This window comes from Vidua chalybeata, chromosome 10 (genome assembly GCF_026979565.1).
Source record: "Vidua chalybeata isolate OUT-0048 chromosome 10, bVidCha1 merged haplotype, whole genome shotgun sequence".
Taxonomy (NCBI): Eukaryota; Metazoa; Chordata; class Aves; order Passeriformes; family Viduidae; genus Vidua; species Vidua chalybeata.
Genome location: NC_071539.1, coordinates 5,062,941 through 5,085,521, shown reverse-complemented (window position 1 = coordinate 5,085,521; position 22,581 = coordinate 5,062,941). Strand labels below are relative to the sequence as shown.

Sequence of the window (22,581 nt, the reverse complement as noted above, 5' to 3'; positions counted from 1 at the left end):
TGCTGGCTCAGAGCCCACCCAGGGGCTGCAGAGCACTGATCCCCAAAACCTAGTGCCAAGTGGACACATGACCCAGGACTAGGACTGAAATGGGAAAATAAATTAAATTGGATCTAATTTTCCCCATGTGGAAAGGGTCCAAGAGCCTCTGATGGTTTGTGACTTCCATCCTCAGAAGTGCAGCACTTCTGGGAGCCCTTCATTAACTGGGGCCAGGAAAGCAGCTCTGGCAATGCTGGGGTCAGTCAAAGCCCAAAGGAAAGCCCACACGGCCTACTGTTCTTTATGACACCATCATACGATATTAGTCCACGTCTAAAATTTACCAAACATCATCTCTGTGCCACACATATTCTTCTTTACTACCTGAAACTGTCAAACAGCAGCTTGATCAGACAGGATCCCATCAGGGGCAAGAGGAAGCCTTCAATTCTAGTGTTTCCGCAGCCCCTGCCAGAAGTAAACCCAAACTTTGACAGCTCAAGGTCTGCCCCTAACTCAGGGAGCAGAGCAAGTCCAGAACAAGCATGGACCGTGTCCCTCTGGATGTTTCACTGCATCTCTGTTACCAGCAGCTCATCCCAGCCATCCCTTCCCCAGAAGGCTCCACTGTGCAGCCAACACTGGCACAGGTTCCTCCCACACCTCCTGGGATCTGTCCATCACACTCATCCTAAGTGCTTGTTTCCTACCAGGCCACAGAGGTCCCAGTCTCAGTGGGCTTAGGGAGCTGTTTTTCTGATCACCCCCTGTCATTTTAAAAGGCTCCTGATTTGTCCATGCATCTCTCAGCTCAGCTTCTGTGTCCTCAAGTGGCACTTGCCATTAAATGAGAAACATTTTTTAATCATTGCAGAGCAATCTCGATACCATGCAGAAAGCTGGGACAGATAATACTAAATACAACAAATCTATTCTAAACACAGGGACCATTTTCCTCATATGAAACTTATTTCTGCTTTCTAGCAATGGGCTAACAACTCAGAAACTCCAGCGAAGACAGCAAGTCTGGGAGGGTTTGACAGGACAGAAGGGTTTTATAGCAGTTTCTCAATGCATTTAAAGCTCACTAGTGAAATGTTCAAAAGGAACTTCTAGTCAGTCCTCTGCAGGAATTAGCAACATCAAAATATTGAGCACATTTGACAACATTTTGCCCCATTTTGGGGCTAGTTTACACATAAGTCAAACCAGAGAGTAGCAATTTCATACCTGCTCAGTATTCTGTTTATCTCTCCTCATGTAATGGTTTCAAAATGTCTCCATGCCATCAAAGTAATGAGGTTACATGTAATTAGAATATACAAAGGTATCTAAAAATTATTATTATTTTGTACACTTTTCAAACAGCATAATTGCATTAAAATTACTACCTTCTGCTTAATTCAGTTATAAACATCACTTGCTTTTTCTAATCTCAGAAGAAAATAAGCAAGGTCATCCAGAAGAGAGCTATAGCTTATTTTGCATCTTACATCTCAGGCTCAGTGCCATTGTATTAGAGATCTCTAAATGCCCAGGTGTCTGCATCAGAGCTGATCTGAATAGGAATATTAAAGTTCCTGTTGAACTGAAAAAACAGAGCTATACTTACCCTTTCCAAACTGGAGGTCTGCACAGGACCAACACCACAGTGCAGTGGCTGTGGCCCTCTGTTAGTACCACTTACTGCAGATCCAGGTAAGCTCACTTGAAGTAGAGGCACAGGTAATTTTCAGCCATTTATCAGCCTCTTGGTTTGAGCAGCAATTAGGGCTGAATAGCACAGGAGAGTGAAAGTTACTCTAATGTGCATAGGCTGTGATTATTCCTGAGGCTCTGCCATCTGCAGAGAAATCCTCCTCTCCCCTTCTGGGCTTCTCTCCTTTCTCTGCAGCTCAAGGGGAGCAGCCAAGGATTAAGGAACTGACCTTGAGTCCTGCCCTCATGAATTTCCCAGTATTTACCACGGTAAATGAACACACAAACATTTAGCAACAACGCTAATTTCTTGTCTTCTTTGGAAGTGGAACACTTTGGTGCGTTCCAGAAAATTCTGCCTGTTTCTATACCCTCACCATCCATTTTCCTGTCACAGACCTGCGTGGCTGCTGCAAAGGATTTGGCTGGGCACGGGCTGTTGGTGTCAGCAGCCGTCACGCACCAAAAGCTGCCTTTGACTCTGCTCTTACAAGTCCTGTGCATGCCTGGAGATGGGCTGAGAGAGAGGTTCAGGATCCCTGCTCTGCTCCTCACCAGCACGTAGAGAAATATATCTTATTATTCTGCACCACCAAGTGGCCAGATGGAGCAGAGATTGCAGAACACCTTTGGATCCAGGCTTGCCTCATCACCTGCGTGGGTTTGGTTATGGTGTGGAAGTTCATATTGGCCTGAACTGGCAAATAGGGGAACAAACACAGAATATAAAGCCTCATACCTTGAAAGAAGAAAGTTCCCCCCCTTTTTTTTTTTTTTTCTGACATCCCCTAAGGTGTTCCTAAAGGTGTGTTGTCAAAATTGCTTCAGTTCTTATTCAGTCACATTTTACATATTTCAAATTTAGTGGTGGATGGTTCTGTAAATACGAGGCAAATATTTCTGAATATCAATGAAATGCTTGTGTCAGAAGTAGGAAGAAAGCTCATATCTTTGTTCTTTAGAGATTAATCCCTCTATCTTTCAAAGCTGAAATAAAAAAAGAAAAGAAATATGGAATTTAATGCAGAAAGATGCATTACATGGTCTAAATAGGAGCTATTTTCCCATTCTTTTGTACCTTATGTTCCTTGTGCTCAGCTGAACTCTCATTTAGTCACTCTCAAAGTACAAAGAGTGAGGTCTATTGCTGATCAACATTACTTGTCCAAAATCCCCACATGACAGAGCAGCTGATCCCACTGCATAACATTACACGTCACAATTAATATATGATATTGATTTGTGGTGGGGCAGGGAGTGGTCCCTCATTCTGGTTTGGGAATATTAGTCCATGTATTGGGAGATTTCTTTTTTCAAAATGTTAATGAGTTGGGTCACTGTTTGAGGATCTTAAATAACAATTTCATCAACTGTATTTCCTTAAGTAAATCCTTTACATAAATCTGATTTCAGAGTGTCTCATAGGCTCATCAATCTCTCAGTGGAAATCTTTGCTGCCTGGATTTCCATGGGCCATATGGAGAGGTGTTCACCAGGAATCAGGACCAGAGCTCAGTGCTTTAAGCCTTCACGTATTTCAGTGCGAGACAGGCTTTTAACTTTCCTAAACATCTCAATTGGTCCTTTGGGTTTTGAGTGTTTAGGTAGGTCCCTAAGTATTTTTCAGTGCCCAACCCTGTGATCATATTCAGGCAGCGTAATTCCACCTGTGTCCCTGCCTCTGGAAATTCATAGTTCCCTATCTCACAGTTCACTTTGGTTCTGTGCATTGAGCCTTGGAGACCTTCAACAAAAAGTCTCTTACGTGGGTGCATTTGGGGTTGGGCAGAGGCCATACACACAGAGCCTTAATCCCTGTGTTTCTTTTGAAAGTGGAATTTTCCAAGTAGTGGAATTTTCCTTTATAAGCCCTGAGGTCACAGTAGCAAGCATTGGTCCTGACCTGTGTGTGCTCCCTGTGACCAAGGAACTGAGAAGCAAAACTGGGATGGAGGCACCAGGAGGCTCAGAGGTGCTTTGTGTGTGTGCCTCACCACTCCTGAAGCCATGCAGGGCAGCACAGGAGGAACCTGCAGGGATAACATCAGATGTTGAAAAACTAAACACGAACGCCAGAAATGTGAGTGTGCTTCTGGTTATTTAAATAAGGACAAATTAAGAAGGAAGAATAAAGAGAAAAGGCATTTGTCTGGAGTGCAGCAATGCCTGGAGACTTCTGCCATGATCAGAGTGACATTGTGCTGTGCAGGCTGTGAAGGATTAGCAAACAATTGAGCCAGGGGGACTCACACTCCAAATCAGTAAATCAGTCAAATATGACTGTCTGCATTTCACAGCTGATGCTGAGAAACAGCAAAAGATGAAACAACTTGTCCAAGGATTGATGCCAGGTTTGTCCAGAGCTCTGTGCACCTCTGGAAGCAGTGCCAGGCTGGGAGAAGCAAGCCTTGGCTCGGGGTTAAGGACCTGAACCTGACTGTTTTAACCTTTGGAATGCCAGCAGTCAAGGGGGCAATATAATTATGTGATCCCAGATTGTAAATGAGCACTTGCAAATGGCCTCTGACTGCAAAAAAACCACGAGGTTTCAGTGCTTCAGACTGGCTTATATTTGCATTGGAAGTCCCTTATTTCTGTGGAGGTGGCTGCAGGAGCAACCAGCTCTCATGTACACAGCTGTGGCCCAGCCACTGCCACTGCCATGGGAGCTGGGAGCTTTTCAGTGGATCAAAGGCACGGAATAAGAGGACACATCCATTCAATCTTCCCTCATATTGTGCTACAGGGTTATTTCTTGTTTGCAGCTCAGGACACACTGAAGGTCTTTCCTCAAAACCATCACCAGCTCAAGCAGGCAAAGCTGGGTGCTTTGCTCACCTCCTCTGCTTCATCCACAGGGTCCATATGTCATTCCTGAGATTAAACCACTTGGAGCCCATGAGCAGTTTGCCAATTATGTTCAAGGCAATGAGGATTTTATCCTTTGTTCACCCTGTGCCGGCTGGACTGACGATGTTCAATTAGAAACTGCTCTTTGTTCTAGCACAGTCAGGAGGATTCTTGCCAATGATTTGAATGAGCATTGGATAAAGCTTATGGCTAAATCCAGTCCTTATGCAAAAATCCATGGATTCTACTGAATTGCTTTTCTCCCAGTGAAATTAATGGGAGCTGTATGAGAACATCTAAGGGAAGATTTAGTTCCCGTTTGTAACAATATGTTACCCCCTGATACTGGGCCTGTTTTGAAATGTTTATTGTTAAATCCATGTATTTTTGGTTATATCTCATTAAGAACATAATACAGCCTTGGAAAGTACATTCTGAAAGGGTATTACAACCGGATTGGGATTACTGTTTGTGAGAGACTTTTAACTAGGGGGAAATTTCAAATTCAATTTACAGTAATGTCAAACCACAATTAATATATAGGCAATGATAAGGGGAACATGCAGAAGTACACATTGATAGCACTACATCAACAAATAAACTTTTGGAGCTAGTAATTAGGTACACAAGATTATTATATGTTTAATTGACTAAAGCGACAATTTGGAATTACATCTAGTCACATTTAATTGGATTTGGAATCTCTAGAGGAAAGGAAGGAGAAGAGGAAACAGAGAGCAGCACAGAGAGGCAGCCATAAAAGCAAACTGATTTTCTAAAGTCTGTTAAGACTCTGCATTAATATCTTTTGCACAATACTTTTTTAATATCTCTCAGCCTAGAAAGATCAATGCAATGATTGTCACAGACAGTGGAAGTACTAAAGCATACTCAATTAGGTTATTACTTTTAGTTTGGGGTGGGTTTTAAGCTATAGTTTAATCAAAGGTGAACTATGTCTGAGTTTGCCATAGACAAGTGATATTCCAATGCTGCCAAGATACAGAGTATTGTACATGTTGATGCTGTCCTAGAAGGAATGTATTTAAATATAAAATATTTCATCCCCAAATACTTTAAAGGAAAACAAGAAAAGCCAGGCTAAAATATTGTATAGTATCCATTAAATATTTGCTTAGGGTAAAATACTGAAAAGTTATTAAAATAAAATGTCGCTTTTTGGCAGATAGTTAAAAAAATTTACCAATCTTTGTCTTAAGGCTGGACAAAGACCGAGAGTTATGTGCAATCTTTTGGTGAAAAAAACTCATGTTGCACTCTTCTAATATCACCTGTATTAAATATTGCTATATGCATCCTTCCCTCCCTGTACACTCATTTATTCTGCTTTTGTCACGAGGAGGGCCATGATTGCTGACTATACATTCATCATGACAGGAGGCACCGTGTGTGCAACAAGCGACCCCATCCATCTGTATTGGCAGCTAAAAATTGATAGCCCAACGAGGAAGGAGGTGCTTATCTCACTATTAAGATCAAAATGAAGGATTACTGCTTAAAAGACTGCCGACAAAGGTAGCTCTTGGGCATATCAATCAACAGGACACAATACAGTACCACCGTATTTATAACGAAGTAGATTTTCTTGGACTAATTTTAAGGGCAAAATTCAAGGTTGTTAACCCTTGACTCATACTTCAATTTTATGGAGTGCCATAAAATTTAATTCCAGATACTGTATAGCCCCCTAAGCTATTTTTTGTGAAGTCTTCCTACCTTAGTGACACTTTCCTCTCACAATTTGCATGGTACTAATCCTCTGACACCTTTCCAAACTCCTCAGCTGGAAGGGGAGCAAAAAAATGGCTGTAACAAATGGTCTCAGAGGAACCTGCAGTGCTCTGTGAAGGATGAGTAGGCAAGACCCCACTCTACCAAGATTACTGATGTGAGGAGTAGACCATTGACTTTAATGGGAGTCATGTCTTGAGTGATACTTATTTAAGATGGCTGTTCAGCCCCATCAGCAAAATTCAAGTTGAAGGGTACTTCCTTCTACTTGAGTTTCTACTCCCTCCTGAGGAGCAAATTTTGTGGTAATATTCTTTATTTGGAGAGGCTCATTTCTACAGGAGTTTGCCACTGCCAGTGAAGACCCAGCCTTCATCCCCAGAGGGAGTGCAGCATTTGGGCCTCAGGTGGTGGAAAACCCTCCTGCCTCCCAAAATGGATCTGGTCCTCAGGCTCTCTTTTTCCATACAAAGAAGTTAAGGATTCTAGGAACAGCATATGTCCCATGCAACAAAATTTCAGGGTTTGATTCTGTTCCCATTTATTTTAGCTTATTCTGTGAGAACACCTGTTACATCTGTGCTTCATGTGAAGTGGTGCAAAATATGTCTGACATAAGCCAGAGTAATAAAGATCAGAATGTGATTTTTTAAATATTCCCTCACATGGCAAATTCTTCCTTTTTTTCAACTATTATTAGTTGCATTCTTATTGGTAAAAATGGAATAAATCTGAGTCCCAGGAGCTGCTGAATTTCAGTATTGCTGTGAGTGCAAAGTGCATCTCATTCAGAGAATTACCCACTGGGCTAGTGTTTGCAGTGCCTGTGAACTTTTGTATGTACTTTCCAGCAGAGAATTTCTTCTGTATAGAACAGTTTGATTTTTTTTCCCCACTGGGTCAGACTCATTTAAAATCTTGAGTTCACAAACACATTTTATGAAGGGGTCATTCTTTCAAATGGAATGTCTTTTTTTGCCTCTTTACACTGGTATCCATTGACTTCCCTTCTTGATGTCATGGATATGAAGCCTCAAAGAAAAACCCTTTAAAGCAGAAGCTGTCATAGCTGTCCTCTGCCCCAGGGGTTCAGGCCATCCTGCTATGCCACAGGGCTGGAAAAGTGGTGTGAAGGACAAAATTCATCCCAGTGCCTCCATGCAGAGTCTAAACGAGAAGCTGTGGTTGGGCTAAGGTGGGAATGAACCAGAAGTGAAGGGGGAACTGAACTGCTTCCGGCCATTACCCTCACCTGCTAAATAGCAAGGGCCAAAGGATGTTGGCAGTGGTAGGACTCTGGCTCATCAATACCTTACTCCAGAGCTCACAGCTCATTTCCCTGACAGAAGGCTCCTGTGTGGGCCTGGCTGGACCCCTGTGGTACCAAGAGGCACCACCTTGGTGTTTGTGCCCCACTCCCACTCCTTGCCTTTCTCCCAAGTCGCTGTCATCTTTGACTGCAGAAGCTTTGAAACATCAGCAGAGATCAAACCATTTGTTTGATCCCCTGCTGCACTCGGTTTTCACCAGGAGACAAGAGATTGCTCGGAGATTTTGTGCCTTTTGTGCCTGTGCCTGAGCGTGGGCTACGCGCGGGATTCAGCGGCACCGAGATGCTGACACACGCAGGAGAGGCAGCTGGGTGCCCAGTGCTGCTCCCACTCAAGAAACAGCTCCTGAAGATACATCCCCAGCACCCCAGCAACCTTTCCCCTCCCAGTGCACTGAGTTCTGTGCACTCAGCACCAGGGCTGGCTTCAATGTCATCGGAGCACACAGCAACAATTATCAGGATGATGCAGCATGTGACACTGCACTGGGACTTTCCACCACACACAGACTGAGCAGAGGTAGCATAATCTTTTTTTTTTTTATTAATATTCTCTCTATTTCATGGTGTAAAAGCTGAAAATAACTTGTCACAACTATACATGCTCATGTGCCTTTGTAACCAAAGCAACAGCTATTGATGCACAAGCTTCGTGCTAACTACTCCTCTGCCCCAGCACTGGCTCACAAGCATGAGCAACATTTTCCAAGGAAAAGGGAAGAGATGGGGGACAGGATGGTTTGTTTTTTCCTTCTGTGAAGAAAGATTTGTAGATTAAATACATCCCTCTTTGCTTTGATCAGTAGGTCAGGTATAAAACCTTCTGGCATGGCATTGACTACTTTTGTTTCTTTGTATCATGGTTCTTTTAACTGCTGGAAAAGTCTTCTGCTTCTGTCATGGCTTCAAAATATTGTAGAGGCCATTTGAATCCTTCAGTTGATATCTTTACTGCAAAAAATTCAAGCCCTTAATACTCATCTGCAAAGCTCTTTAATATTTATCCTACTTCTAAATCATTGTGTTTTCTCTCCTGATCTCTTCCTCATGCTCAGAGCAGTCTTTATCTTGTATCTCCTCTGGTTTTCTTCTCCTGATACGGGGTTTATCCTTTCCTTTGAACTTCTCCTATCCCTGACATCAACTGCCAGGAGTCCTCTTTCTTTAAACCATTCTTAAAACATTCAAATTGCTCCCTTCATTATCAACTTTTATATATTTCTTCTTCTTTGGGACTAACCTGTTTCATGTGACTGTATAGCTCCTCTTAAGCACGTTGCAAAGTTTGTTCTGCTAAATTTTTAAGGTCACATGGACTCATACTAATGAATTACCTGACTTTCTGCATAAAAACAGCACAGAATTGCACCCCTGCCTTCCTGCACTTGTGCCACAAAAGGAAGGCAGAGACTGGTTTTGAGAAAGTTACCCAATGCCCATTTAAACAGTTTAGGAACAGAATATTTACCATTGACCATCTAATAGATCATTTGTTACAGGTTTTTTCCCCTGTTTTTCCCCAGTTTACAAAGTGGGACCTTACTCATTCAATCCAAACTTCCATCAATTTATATTATGCATTAATTTCTGAAAGCTTAAGGATCTTTTAGCACATCTTATCTTCTCCCTGTATATACCCATGGATCATGATCAAGGCAACTTTAAATATTCTTTCTGATTAGCTTTTTGATTAGCTTTCTTTGACTGTCCCCTTTAAAGTAAATCATCTATTTCTGGATCTTCTGTACAGTGATACATAATACCTAATGCCCTCTGTTGGGTTTGAATATTAATACCCAACTTCCATTCTACTCTGAGATAAAGGTATAATACCAATGAGTGGTGGAAAAGTAATTTGCAATGGATAATATTATTCAGTAAGCTGGGCCTTTTTCTCTGTTCAAATATTTTATTCTGTGGATTGAAAAATATACATTCCAAGTTGACATACCATCAAATGAATGGGTTTCTTTTCATAACTCACTAGAGATATGCACTGGATGATTTGTGTATTGGCTGTTAGATTAAAAATAGATTAATTAAATAGAGTTCACCACAATAAATAATAATGGAAAAATTAAACATATTATAGTAAATATCTTCAGAGTGGTAGCAGCAAGACAAAGTTTAAACTTACTTATTACTATATTCATGTAAGCTCCCCAGCATTTCTTGTCTGCAATGCAATTTCTCAGCTAGTAATAATAAAATAAACAGTAGGCTTGTGATATTTCATCCCACAGAAACAATCCCTCTCCAAACTGTCCAGTGTTACTCACACCTTGGCAAACAATTCCACTGGCTAAAAACTGTGCAATGTAAGCTGGATGTCTCATTCTGTGAATGAAAATATACCACACCCATACATTCTGACCATGTCAAAAAAGCCCAGTGCTGTCAAACAGGGTGGAAACCTTGAAAGTCACAGCCTGGCCAACATCTGGCACTCCCATTTTAGTGTAAATTATTAACTCATTTATAAATATCCCAGTCTTGACTAATTTGTACATAACAAATCTAATTATTTTCATTATTCCATTGTGAAAACCATGTGGCCTATTTTATGCTAAAAGCTGAGCTCTTGCATCCACTGTGCACTTAGATCCAAAGTCAATCCCACCTAGCCAAAGTCTTACACTAAATGCCATTGCACCAGCCAGGCATATGTTGCAGAAAGTAACAGAACCCCAGGAAAGCATTTCAAAGCTTGTATGTTCATATCTGCATGCTTCCATAGCCATCTGTACTAAAAAAACTTAATTTCAGGATGTAGCCAACAAGTATTTGCTGCAGCTCAAATGGAGGCCTTTAATTTGCATTGGAATAAACTGGGCTTTTAGCTTTAATTCCTGTTCAGCCCCAGTGTTCTGGGCAAGACTGCAGCCACCACAGAGATGCTCTTAGCACAACGAAAATGCAACTTTGTGTTTCTGAGAATATTTCTGTCAGCTAAACTCAGTGCCACAGAGAAAGCTTCCAGCAGCACATGGAGGTCTGGGTACCCTCAGACCTTTGCTTTGCACTCTGGTCACTGCTGTGAGCACCAGGTGCTACCACCCCAAAAGCCTGGGCTGCTGCAGGCACGGGGCAGCACACACGTCACCCAAAGAGCAAACAAATCCCAGCCCTGCAAGGCAGCTGAGCACCTCCAGCACTGTCAGCTCCTGTAGAGCTCAGCCTCATCTCACACCTTCAAGGGTGAAAATCCAAGGCAAGGAAGTCAAGAGGGAAAAGCTCTTGGTAGCCAAAGCCTCCTGTGCAGCCCCAGCTGGTGCCCAGGCCTGTCAGCAGTGCTGTGTGCTCACACTTGACCCGTGCCCTGCTATGGAGCAGGAGGTTTCCAAGCTGGCAGCAGCAGGGATGTTTTGCAATCCTCCTAATGGAATGACTGATAGGAGCTGACAGGAAGCCTCTCTGGGCAGCCTGGCCATCATATCACTGAAAGAATGTATTTCTCATTAATTCTTGAAGCTATTTTAGCAGCTCATGCTGTGCCACACTTCACTGCAGGAAAGTCCCTTCTTTAATCAAATCAGGGGGAAAAACTCTGTAAGGTCAATGGCTCTTGGGTGCACTGGCAGAAGTTGGTTTCTGGTGTGCCTGAGTCTGTATTGTCCCAGAGGTCTGTGGAGCTTGTTGCTGCTTTAAGAATTCATTTTAAATCTTCTCATGCCAGAAAAGAGATAGCTCCTCATAAACACCAACAGGCAATCCTCCCTCTTCTGTATCCATGGTCACATTGAAGGCCAGCTCTTGTCTTGAAGCACTGAGCTTTTAATTTCCTGCTGGAAAATTTGGACATAATTATATTCCTTATCCTGGTCATTAGAACAAAAAGATTTTGTCTCTTAAGCAGGAAGATCAGTTTGTTCTTAAGACATCTCACTGTTGTCCAGACAATCTCAGTGCAGCTTCTGACCAGTTTGTGGATTTCCTATGTTCCATTGCATCATGACTGAAGCAACTTGTTAAAATTAAAATTAATAACATTTTGTCAGGACAGAATGGGCCCCTTCCTATGTGTGCCATTTCAGGGATTCAGACCTGTCTGCCTTTGTAAGACATAACTCTCAGCTGCAGAAAATCAGCATCATTCTGCTCTCAGGTACGGTAGTAAAAATATGGAGTAATTGAAAACTGGATTGAGAAGGCAAATAAAATAACATAACAGAGCTTCTATCATATTGATACTGATTTGGGAGCTTTTTGTTGCTGTTGTTACTGCTGATATTTCCATTTCAGAAACAATTCTACGTGTACAAAGCCAAGGAATTTAACAGTTTTCTTGCATCCTTCCTTCTTTAATAATATCTACTTCCACATATTTTCTCCCTACTTCTATTTTTCTGGTACTAAATCATTCATGATAGAATAAATACTGCTTGAATCATAATGCTAAGAGAGGTATTAGTTTAAATGTCACAACTATTAAAGCAGATGGATTAATTGTCTCTGATTTGAGGAGAGATGGATTTATTTAACACTAGCTGAATGAAATAGGCAACACATACCTTGCTGTAGTTTCTAGTTGTTGAAATCCCAATATTAAACAAATTATCAACCCAATCAGCGTTGTAACTGTTAACGGGAACCTATAAATCATGTCTTAAGGATGCTCAATGGGAACAACCTGGTCAGCAAAACTCTAGACCATTTAAAAAACCCACAGGACAGCTCAAAAGTAATGTACATTTTCAAAAGCAGAATTTTCCATTAATTCTGGATTTTACTGGTTGCAAAGTAGAGCTTTAAGATTTACAAAGGAAAGCTGAAAAAACAGTGCAAACCCCCACCCATTTTGTGCTGTTCTCAGGCCCTCATTGTGCCCTTGAATTGCAAAGGTCCTTAAGAAGTTGCACATCCATTATCCTCTTCCCTTTCTTTGTATCCCTGCTCCTTTCTTCGGGAAATGAAGCTGCAGGCAGGAATGTGTGCTACTCCTGGGATCATTACTGGTGATGTGGCTCTGCCTGCACACCTGCTCTTGAAGAGCTACAGAGCACACCATGCAAAAATAGACAGAGTCACTTTTCAGAAACATCTCTATATACAGTCAACTCGGCTTCTAGTAAATTAACAGCCATTCAGGCACATAAAGTAGTTTGCTATTGCAATGACTCAGGCATGATTTTCCACTGACCCTCTGAGCAGTGCTGTCCATTTGACAGGCTAACCACATCAGTCACCATCTCAGGCTGTCTGATTCATCTCTTCACATTTAAGTTCCCAAAAGACATTGAGCTCCGTGCCGGGAAGCACTGACATCTCCTTCAGTTAGTTTCTGTATTCCAGCTTCCTTTTCTTCTTTTCTCTCTTTTTTCTTCTCCTCCTCAGGCTAAAAGCCCTGAAAATCCCTTATAGCAAATATCCCATCTTTCTCCCAGGAGTATTCCTGTGCCAGGATCACTCCCTCTCTCTCAAGCACTTGTCTGAACCTCCTGATGGATGCAGCATCCAGATGTTGGCCAGGGGATTCTGACTACATCTCCCTAAATCACTCAGTGATGCCCAGCCTTTGGCACTGCCTGCCTGAGTTCAGATATCTGAGTCCAGGCAGCCAAAGCTGTTCAGCTCAGCACAGTTTATATATATATTTTTTTTTTTTTTTTTTTTCACAAAAACAACATGCTGTTTAAGCTGTGACCTATTCCTGCCCTAGCAGGAGCCCTGCAGAGCTGTCCCAGCACCTGCTGAGGACTTGGGATGGCAAAAGGCTTCTCCCAGCACTGGAGGGGAGCCCAGAGCAGCCACAGGGAATTGCCTCAGTGGAATTGGGGTATTCCTCACTACAAAAATATATTTTTTTAAGGGGACATTGTTAACAAAACTGGTAAAAAACTCTGGTTTTGGACACTGGCTTCATGTAGAGGATAATTGGCCTGTTCACAGACACCACAGGCAAGGAGTTTCCAGAGCAGCCTCCAGCCTTTCCATATGCTGCGCATTCCAGGATTTTTCTTTATGACTCGTGATCTCTTTGAAAGGACATAAAGCATGGATTTCCTTTCTTCCCAAACATAAGGAGATCCTTTATTAGAGCATCAAGCAGGCCTTGAAGCCTTAGGTAACCCATCTGCAGCACCTCTGCCTTTGGGAAGACACGGCTCTGCCGCCACAGCGCTCCACAAATCCCCTTTCAAAACACGCTGCATCCAAACTAACTCGCAGAGACTTAAATACCTTAATAACTTAAGACCCCAAATAAGCTGATATTTGATGTGACCTACATTAATGGGGAGGCATTACAAGGCAGATAAGCAGAAAGTTCTCATCTATTGTACAATACATGATTTTTTCATACCATAAACATATTGAGAAAGGGATGTGCTCTGGCATTCTGTCTGCTTATTTTTTCCCCACAGAAAAAAATGTAAAATAAAAATTATGTAAGAGGATCATGCTGGTGAGAAGATACTCGTATCACAACAGCCGCAGACTTAGTGGCAGGACTGCCTGAGACTTTTTTATGGTTGGAAAGATATAGAGAAAAGCACATAGGTTGCACTGCAGTGCACCCATAATTCTAACTACCAGCCTAGGAGTGGAAGCAGTTCATAGAAGAGGCTAATGGCTTTACCCTGTCTGATACCATTGCATTAATAAAAATCATCAATAAAAGCATCAGTTCCTGCTGTACTGTAAATGAGACAGGGACTGAGTGTGCACTGCAGCTGCAAGATAAGGCACTAGAAAGATATCTAAATTTTTGGCTAATTCTAGATGTCAAGATAATTGGATTTTCCAAATTAAACCTTTCTGTAGTTAAAGAGGATTAAGGTTAGGAACTGTGGCAGGGAAAGCTACTCTCACTGTTACGAAGACTTTTTCACTACAGTGCCATTTTTCTTCTATGTCTGCTCTAATGCAAAATGGCAAGAGCTTCATAAAAATATTGAAGCAGTTACATCATTTGCCATCAGAAGCTGGCATAGTGAAGGTTCCTTTCTTGTGCCTCTCCCTATTCATTTTGTGAGTTCTTAACAGAATTTTAGGCAGTGTTGAATCACAGAATTATAGACTGGTTTGGGTTGGAAAGGACCTTGAATCCAATCTTGTTCCACCCCTGCCATGGGCAGGGACACCTTCCACTGTCCCAGGTGGCTCCAAGCCCTGTTCAACCTGGCCTTGGACACTCCCAGGGATGGAGCAGCCACAGCTTCTCTGGGCAACTGTGCCAGGACCTCACAATCTTCACAGGGACAAAAACCTTGGCTATTGCATGCCAAGAGACTCAGAGACGATCATGAGACAGTTCTGGGTCAAGTACAGATTTAAAACCTCAATCAAAACAAAGTTTGTTGCTTAAGAATGTCTTTTGGCTTTTTATTTTTCACAAGCAACGTACATGCCTCAAACCTGTAACTGAGGCATCCCTCAAGCTTGTGCTTCGTGAAGGAATTAATTGGTATTTTAATAGAAGTGCTGACAATATAAATACCCCTTGAGACACTTTGTCTCCATATGGTTTCTCTGCAGAATTTCTCTGATTCCCCACACTTCCAAAACAGGGATACAAACCTCCTGACACAGCAGAGCATGAGTCAGTCCCATAACTACAAAAAGAAATCTTCCATATCACCAGGTTACTCTGCAGACTCTTTTAAAGCAAGTTTTTGCATCTTTGCTGGAGAAATAGATTCTGTCCACTGCTGAAGTAAACCACATTCAGTGGCCCCGTGTCAGTCATAGCCCTTACATTCATTATTGTACCTTGCTAGAGGAGCTCTTCCTTATATTTTAAGATCACCTCAAGGACTTCATGTTTTCTAACTCTTCTGGAATTAAGGGCTGGAGTGTAGCTCCATGTGATGAGACTTGCTGCAGAGCTCAGTTGCAAGATATGCAAAAAAAAAAATCATCTTTCTTTATCATTTTGTCAGCTTAGCAGCTGCCCCCACACTCACGAGAGCCTCACACTCCTTCCACTCTGAGGCCAGAAAAGCAACATCCTCCTTCTTGCACCTGACAGGACATTGTAGAAAGGCCTGTTCTGATGCAAGGACATCAAAACACTTGCAAACAGGGAAAAACCAGCTGCCCAATTCTCTCTGCAAGGAATTCCTGGAAGTCCATTGAGCCCTTCCAATCCTCTCCTCGATGTGTCTGTATCTTGAGTGACATGTGCAGAGCACAACAAATGTTCTGGAGGCATCTCTGCTTCCTGGACATGCTGCCAGCTATTCATCCACAGTGACAGATTTCAGTACATAAAGGCATGAGCAGAAAAATCCTCTGGGATTTCTTCATATAAAGTTTTCTCCTCCAAAGTTTTTATGGGCTGAAGTTTTATATCTTTAAAGACTTTACTCCATAAAAATCCAAGAAGATAATAAAACAAATAGCATCTATGTCCAGAGTCAGTAGCCTGGGGGGAAAATGCTCTTGGGTAATAATAAGAATACCTTCAGTAATAGTATTGACCAGAAATTATTAATCTGTTCTTTTCCTCATTGGCTGACATTTCACCATTATTCATTATTCACCATATTTCACCTCAGAGTTACTCGCTATTTGCTGTGCAGAGTAGCCACAGGTACCAGGCAATGCAGAGATCCCAAAGTGTGACTTTGAAATGTTCTTGAGGATGATAAACCCAAAAGGGAACTTTGCAGACTGCAGAGCTTGCCTGGCCCAGCCACTTGCTTTTTCATCTCGCTCCCTCACTCCACCTATTTTAAACCTGAAATGTGTGGATACACCCAAACCCACACTCACATGCTCACATCAATCCGGATTAGGAAAGGGTTGCCAACCTACAGAGAATAAGCAGAATACCCAACATCTCACACAAAATTAGGCTGACCTAATTCCACATCTATATATACACCTGAAATTCAGAAAAACTTGGAAAAGTTTTTTTTTAAATGTATCTTAGAAAGTTAGATTGGTAGTATTGTTTGCTACATGATCCTCTAAATGCCCTGAACAACAAGATATTTAAAGCCCACAGAAATAAGAAAACGTAAAATCACTTTTCTGTAAATCAGTGCAGACTGGTAAGCTCACCACAGGAAGGAATGGGCACAGATGCCCTCGTGCGTCCCCCAAGCTCTTGGCAAGAGGACACACTTGTTATTTTCTGGTCTGATACCTCCAGATCTGTGCCATTAACCATGGATAACACGGTTCTGCCCACGGAAAGCTGGATCTTCTCCTCACCTGGGTGGAATGTTATTATTGCCCCGGGTGGCCATGCTACTATTACACACATTCGAGGCTTGTTAATTCTCCAGGGCTAAACTGGCCACTCCAGACTGCTTCCATTCCAATACATGCAGGATAATGTGCTGGCTAAATATAGAAATCCAAAATATAAACAAATCCCCAGTGATACCCTCGAGATCCAGGCAGAGTAATCAGTGTAAGAGCACTCAGGGTGCACGTGTGGCAGCCTATCCTAAAATCTACTCAAAACAACTGTTACAGTACTTCTGCATGCCCCATATCAATCAACAGCATGGAAATAAACTGGCATAAAATGTTATCAGAAGTCCTGTTATCGAAAGCCATTAGAGAGAAAGACATGGATACTTAACTAATTGGCACTCTCAGCCTCCCATCCTGGGGTGGTGGGAGCAGTCATCAGCTGAAGGAATGACTCACGGAGCCACACTGTGCTTTGGATAATTTTACCCAGGTCGGGGATAGACTGGTGAACAAAAATGAGGGCTTGTCAATAACACACAGAGCTGGTCTCACAGTGACACCCTCTGTGAACCACCTCAGGGGACCTGGGAGATTCATACCCCCCGGTGAAATGCAGATATCATTTCCCCTCATGCCTTTCTGACCATCCCTGTTAACTCTGTGTTACTACTGAGATATGGGAGTAGGAATAACAGTTCTTTACTAGGAAAATTAAAAATACAAATGCAATAGTACAGACAAGAAAACAAACCACTGGCAGAGTCAGAGCAGGCCCTGGCAAGCTGTGGGTCAGGGTGGTGGCAGCAGTCCCATTCCATGGGGGCTCAGCCCTCCTGCAGTGCCAGCTGTGCTTCTGCTGGAGCAGGATCCTGGACAAGGCTGGAGTTTTCCTCTGAAGCTCCAGGAGTGCTGGAGATGGGCCTGGGCTTCCTCTGGGAATGCAGTGGGGCAGAAAGCTGCTCCTCTGGGAATGCAGTGGGGCAGAAAGCTGCTCCTCTGGGAATGCAGTGGGCAAAGGCTGCTGTGGTGTTGCAGGAGTCAGATTGTATCCAGGTAGGAATGCTTGGCTCCTCCCCCGGGCACAGCCTCTCCCCATGGGATGATGGAATTTTCTCAGCCATGCAGGGACACTCACTGGCCATGAACAGATCTCCTGGAGGGAGGATTGGCTGTGGAAGAGATAAAGAAAACTGCCCAATGAACAGAAGATAACTGCCCCACCTCTAACAGACAGGAATAGAATACACACCCCCTTTTCCAACCTAAGACAGCAGGAGATGCAGCCAAGGCAGAGCTGAACGTGGTAATCCCAGCCCACGAGGAGCTGCAGCTCAGCCTCCCTTGCTCTGGTGGATAAAAATGCCAAGCAAGGCTGTTCCCAGGCTGGCAGCTCCTCCTGGCAGCTCCAGCACCATTGGGGTCCACTGAGTGTGAAATCCACCTCTCTGCACCAGACCAGCACAATGCATCATTTGAGTCATTTCTGAGGGATGAAAAGGTTCATAAGCTTTGTGTTGCCCTCTGCACAGGAGTGAATTTTACTCTTAATGCAAACGGTGCTTAAATGCAATATTTTAAGGCTAATATTCCGTATAGGCACAGTGTCTGATTCATGCCAACCCAAGGGGTAATATGAATGCTTAGTGTTTTTTAACCAGCTCCCAAGGACTGAATAAAACCCTCAGATGAAAGCTGTGACCTTCAAAGAGCACAGAATCATTCTTTCTTTTCATCTAGGAGATAATTTAGCTAATACTTTTCTCCTCATTGAAGACAGAGGCTCACTGCACTGAAAACTGTTTACAAATGTTCTTTCCCCATTAAATTGATTTTCTGAGTATAGATAGGCAGTGTTTTCTGGAACTAATTTAAATTCCTCTCTAATTAATATTCAGGACTAAAATATGTTATCTTTGCATGACTGTGCAATTATTAAAGGGAAAATATCATCAGAGAATGTAGGGTTTTTTTTTTTTGGTGGTTTTTTTAACTAGCCATTACCCAACAAGAAATGTATCATTTCTTTGCCTTTTTTTAGGCTTCAACTCAAGAAGCCTTCAAGAAAGAAGTATCTTTTTCGGTTATGTACACATCATTTTTGAAAGGAGACAAGGCTGACAAAATAAAGGAGGCAAATAAAAACTTTGCTAAAGAGCACCCTGATTACATGCAGCACAAATTCACAGGTAACAGCTGATGTCTTGAGCAATATGTACTCTTTGTGTGTGATTGTGTCTTAAAAGGAGGCTGAGAGAGTCTGAAGTTTGAGCTTCAGACATTTCTACACTTCTGGGGGGGAAAGCTGTCATCTGAGATTTGCTCTGTGATTGTCCACGATTTAGGTAATCAAATGAATTCTGAGGCAAAGTACAGACTTCACACTACAAGTCCCCATAAATATGATTTTTACCCATGAAGTGCCACATTTGTGCTATTGAATTTCATTATTGCAACCATTCTTTTGTTCAAAGGTAGGTTTGCAGTGTGCTGTGGTGACAGGGAGACCCAAGCTCATTCCCAGCTCCATGGATTCCTGTGACCACTGATGGTCATCCCTGCAGCAGGGCCTTCACCCTTCCCTTCTGTGAGCACTGCTGGACTGAACACCACCTTTGAGAGCACCTCAGCTGCAGGGATGGGAACAGAGAGCCAGGTTTCCTTTAGCCTTTGAAGACAAGCAGGATCTAGAGTGAGCAAGGGCTTTATCAGAGTCTGTTGTCACCTCCTGGCACAGTGAATTCCAATAGCCTCTCCTGGGGTAAAGAGATGCCCAAATTCTGGTGACCATGGCCTTGTTTTAAGAGGAGTGGGCATGACATTTTGGCAGGGGGATAAAAGACATTTCTTCTTGTCATTAACCTGCTGACCTGGAACATAGCTGTTCCTGATAATGCTTGGCTCTCACTTGGTGATTGAGAAACATGAAGGGAAAAGTACATTTTCCGTGTCAGATTGTGGAAAGCCTCTACTTTTGCCAGACAAACTGTGTGTAGCTGACCTCTCACTGCCACCTCCAACACAATCATCCAAAAGGCTGGGGGGCTGCCCACTTCCTGGCCCTAACCCTGCCCAGCTTCCAAAAGGCTTCCAAAAGGAGATAGGCTGCATCTTTGCAGAACAGAAGAAAATAAAATCTCCTTCTAAAAGACAAATAGGAATTAGGAAACCTAGTGTTCACCATAAAACTCTGCAAGTAGGTAACACAAGCAAACTTGTTTTGGTCATTCTTGTTTAGCTTTAGAAAACCAGTACAGATCTAGATTATGTTTTGCAAGTTGCAGGCCACCCATGTATTGGATTTCTGGCAGGAGCTTTGGGCTTGTTCAAAGAGAGAAAATGAGGACTTATCTGTCATGAAAGTTGTAAAATCTCTGTCTTCCATTTACTTGCTGATGGGACTGTGGAGAATTTCCTGGGACAAAAGTACTGGCATTAAAAGGAGCATAAAATAAAACTCCCTCAATTTACAGCAAGGGTGAGACTTTCAGGAGCACATAAGCAGCAGAAGTGTGCAAGCATTGCACTGAAACTCAGTTTGTGTTCATAAATCACTGAATGATTCTGAAAGTGTCACCAGTCGCTTTCTCACTAGTCCTTTTCCAATAACAAAAAGGAAGAAAGTAAAAAAAAATGGGGCTAAAAGATCCCAGTCCTATAGAGGTTTAGTCAATTCTAAAGCAGACAGACTAGAGCCAGTTCTGCTTTCAAATACTTTTTAATAAAAATCTATCAGTTAAAAGAATTTCTTCAATTTTATTTTTTTTTGGAGTGCAGGTTTTGGCATCACTGAAATTTCTGAGATTTAAATGGTACCAAAGGCAAAGAAAAAAACCATATATATCAGGACTGTCCTGAGAACCCTCTCAGGAAGAGCAGATACGGCTCCTTTTCCTTCACGTGATGCTGAGGTAACTCAGAACAGTTTTAGGTGAAGTCAGCCAAGTCTGAAGTGTTTACTCAACTTATCTCTTCAGATCTAATAAAAATCTAAAATCTTTAAAAAAACATCACAAGCCACAAGTTTAGTTCTTTGTCAGTGTAGTACCACTAAACATTCAACCTGCAGGTCTGAATCTCTCATAGGTGAAATTAAAAATAGAAGTTAAATCCTATTCTATCAGTGGGTGTGAAATACCAGGCATCTCACGAACATGTTATTTTAAATACCCTTCCTATTCTGCAACAAATATCTGTCCAATTTTAGTCCAAGTTCTGCTGGAGTGTAAGGTCTGAATTGGTTTCAAAGTTTTCCTATTGCCAAGGAAAAGGAGCAGATACACATCGAAATCCAAGTGTACAATGCAGTTTGTCACGAAATTGGGAATCCATCAGCAGCAGAATATGCTGCAAGGGAAATATCAGGTCCACTTGCTTTGATTTATGTCAGGGTAAGTCTGGAGAGCGCTGAGTGGGGTTCTCCATTTGTCACTGTGACCACACAGCCTGGCATCTTAAAAGCAGAGCTCCCTGCAAACAGAGCACTCCTTTGTGAGAAGTGACACTGACATTCAATCTAGGTTTATTTTCTGCAGGGGAAGGGAAGGGAGGGTAGAGCTGGTCCAGCTCCCTACACAAAGGTGCTTTGTGCAAGTGCTCTGAGCATCTGTCCTTGCCGAGGTCGGGGCAGAGCCATGCAGTGACACTCAGCGGGGTGACAGCAGCACTCACACGCTCGGGACACAGCTGACACGTGCCAGCTGGGCAGATCAGACAGGACATGCAGGGAACCTGGCACTGTGGTGGTGCTGTTGATGGCAAAAGCACAAACCTGTAGGAAATTACACCTCACGAATTCAGGGAACAACAAAATGGCTACTTTTGCAGCTAAAAGATCCGGGTGATGTGTTCTGAAGGGCAGAGTTCTTAATGCTTTGGATGATCAGCACTGAAAAGTACATAGATGGGAAGAACATGTTTTATCTCAGGCATCAGCAAAACTTAAGCTGTTGATGCAAAAGGTTGCAAAGACTGGATTTTCGAAACTCTGTTACAGCTGGGTGGGTTGGTTTGGTCTCTTTAGTTCTGGCAAGATTTCTGGAACCCATTTCAGTCCCTTTTTTTTTCCCCCAAAACCAAGAAGTACCTTCTCCCACAGCTGAGATGTGACACTGGAAATTATCTTCATTTTGCTATTCCAGATCCTCATGGAATTTACACATGGCCAGACATGGTTGAATCTCTGCCTGCCTGCCCAGCAGTGCTCACTGACTGTGGGTTTCAGAAACAAATACATTAGGAAAAAACTTGGAAAGGTCAGGTGCACTTTTCAGGTGCACCAACTTGCTTATAGGCTCGGATAGCTCAAGGGTCATCTGCACAATCCTTGCTGGATGAGGAGGGTTGGGGAGTTTCTCAGGGCCCTTTTCTCTTTGGCTAGAGAAGTCTCCCCATCCTCCTCACTCCTCCAGATCCTCTAAAGAAAGTCAACATGATAAACACAGTCTACAGTACTTTCATTTCATTTCCTAGATCAGAAGGCACCTTTCAGTCCTACCATGGAAGAAGAAACAAAACAATCTGGGGACAGAACTGGTGAGAAATATTGCCATGGATTTTATAAGAAGCACCAGAATAAATGTGAGTAGAAAAACCTCTTTTTGGTGTGTGATGTGTGGTGGCAGAATCCTCAGTGTGGGAATGATGTTGTGCTTTTAGGTGAGTACTTCATGATGCACATGCTCCTCCCATGTCCAGAAACACCCCGTGAACTGCACCAGGAGCTGAGATCAAATGGGGTTTAGATACTTTTTAAAAGTAGTCCTAATTATTTAACAGTACCCAGTTTATTTTAAATCATTTAACATGCAATTTTCTCAAATCTT

At 42.6% G+C, this 22,581-nt stretch overlaps 1 long non-coding RNA gene across 3 annotated transcripts; it reads left to right on the top strand.

The window, feature by feature from the left end:
• The first annotated feature begins 3,629 nt into the window (after positions 1 to 3,629).
• LOC128793108 (uncharacterized) lies at positions 3,630 to 22,353 on the top strand. Of its 3 annotated transcripts, none has more exons than XR_008432661.1 (4): positions 3,630 to 3,760; positions 18,798 to 18,945; positions 20,534 to 20,667; positions 22,234 to 22,353. It is a non-coding gene; the product is annotated as an uncharacterized LOC128793108 (long non-coding RNA). The 3 variants fall into 3 exon arrangements; XR_008432660.1 differs by having other exon boundaries at positions 22,229 to 22,353; XR_008432659.1 differs by lacking the exon at positions 20,534 to 20,667 and having other exon boundaries at positions 22,229 to 22,353.
• Positions 22,354 to 22,581: the final 228 nt, after the last annotated feature.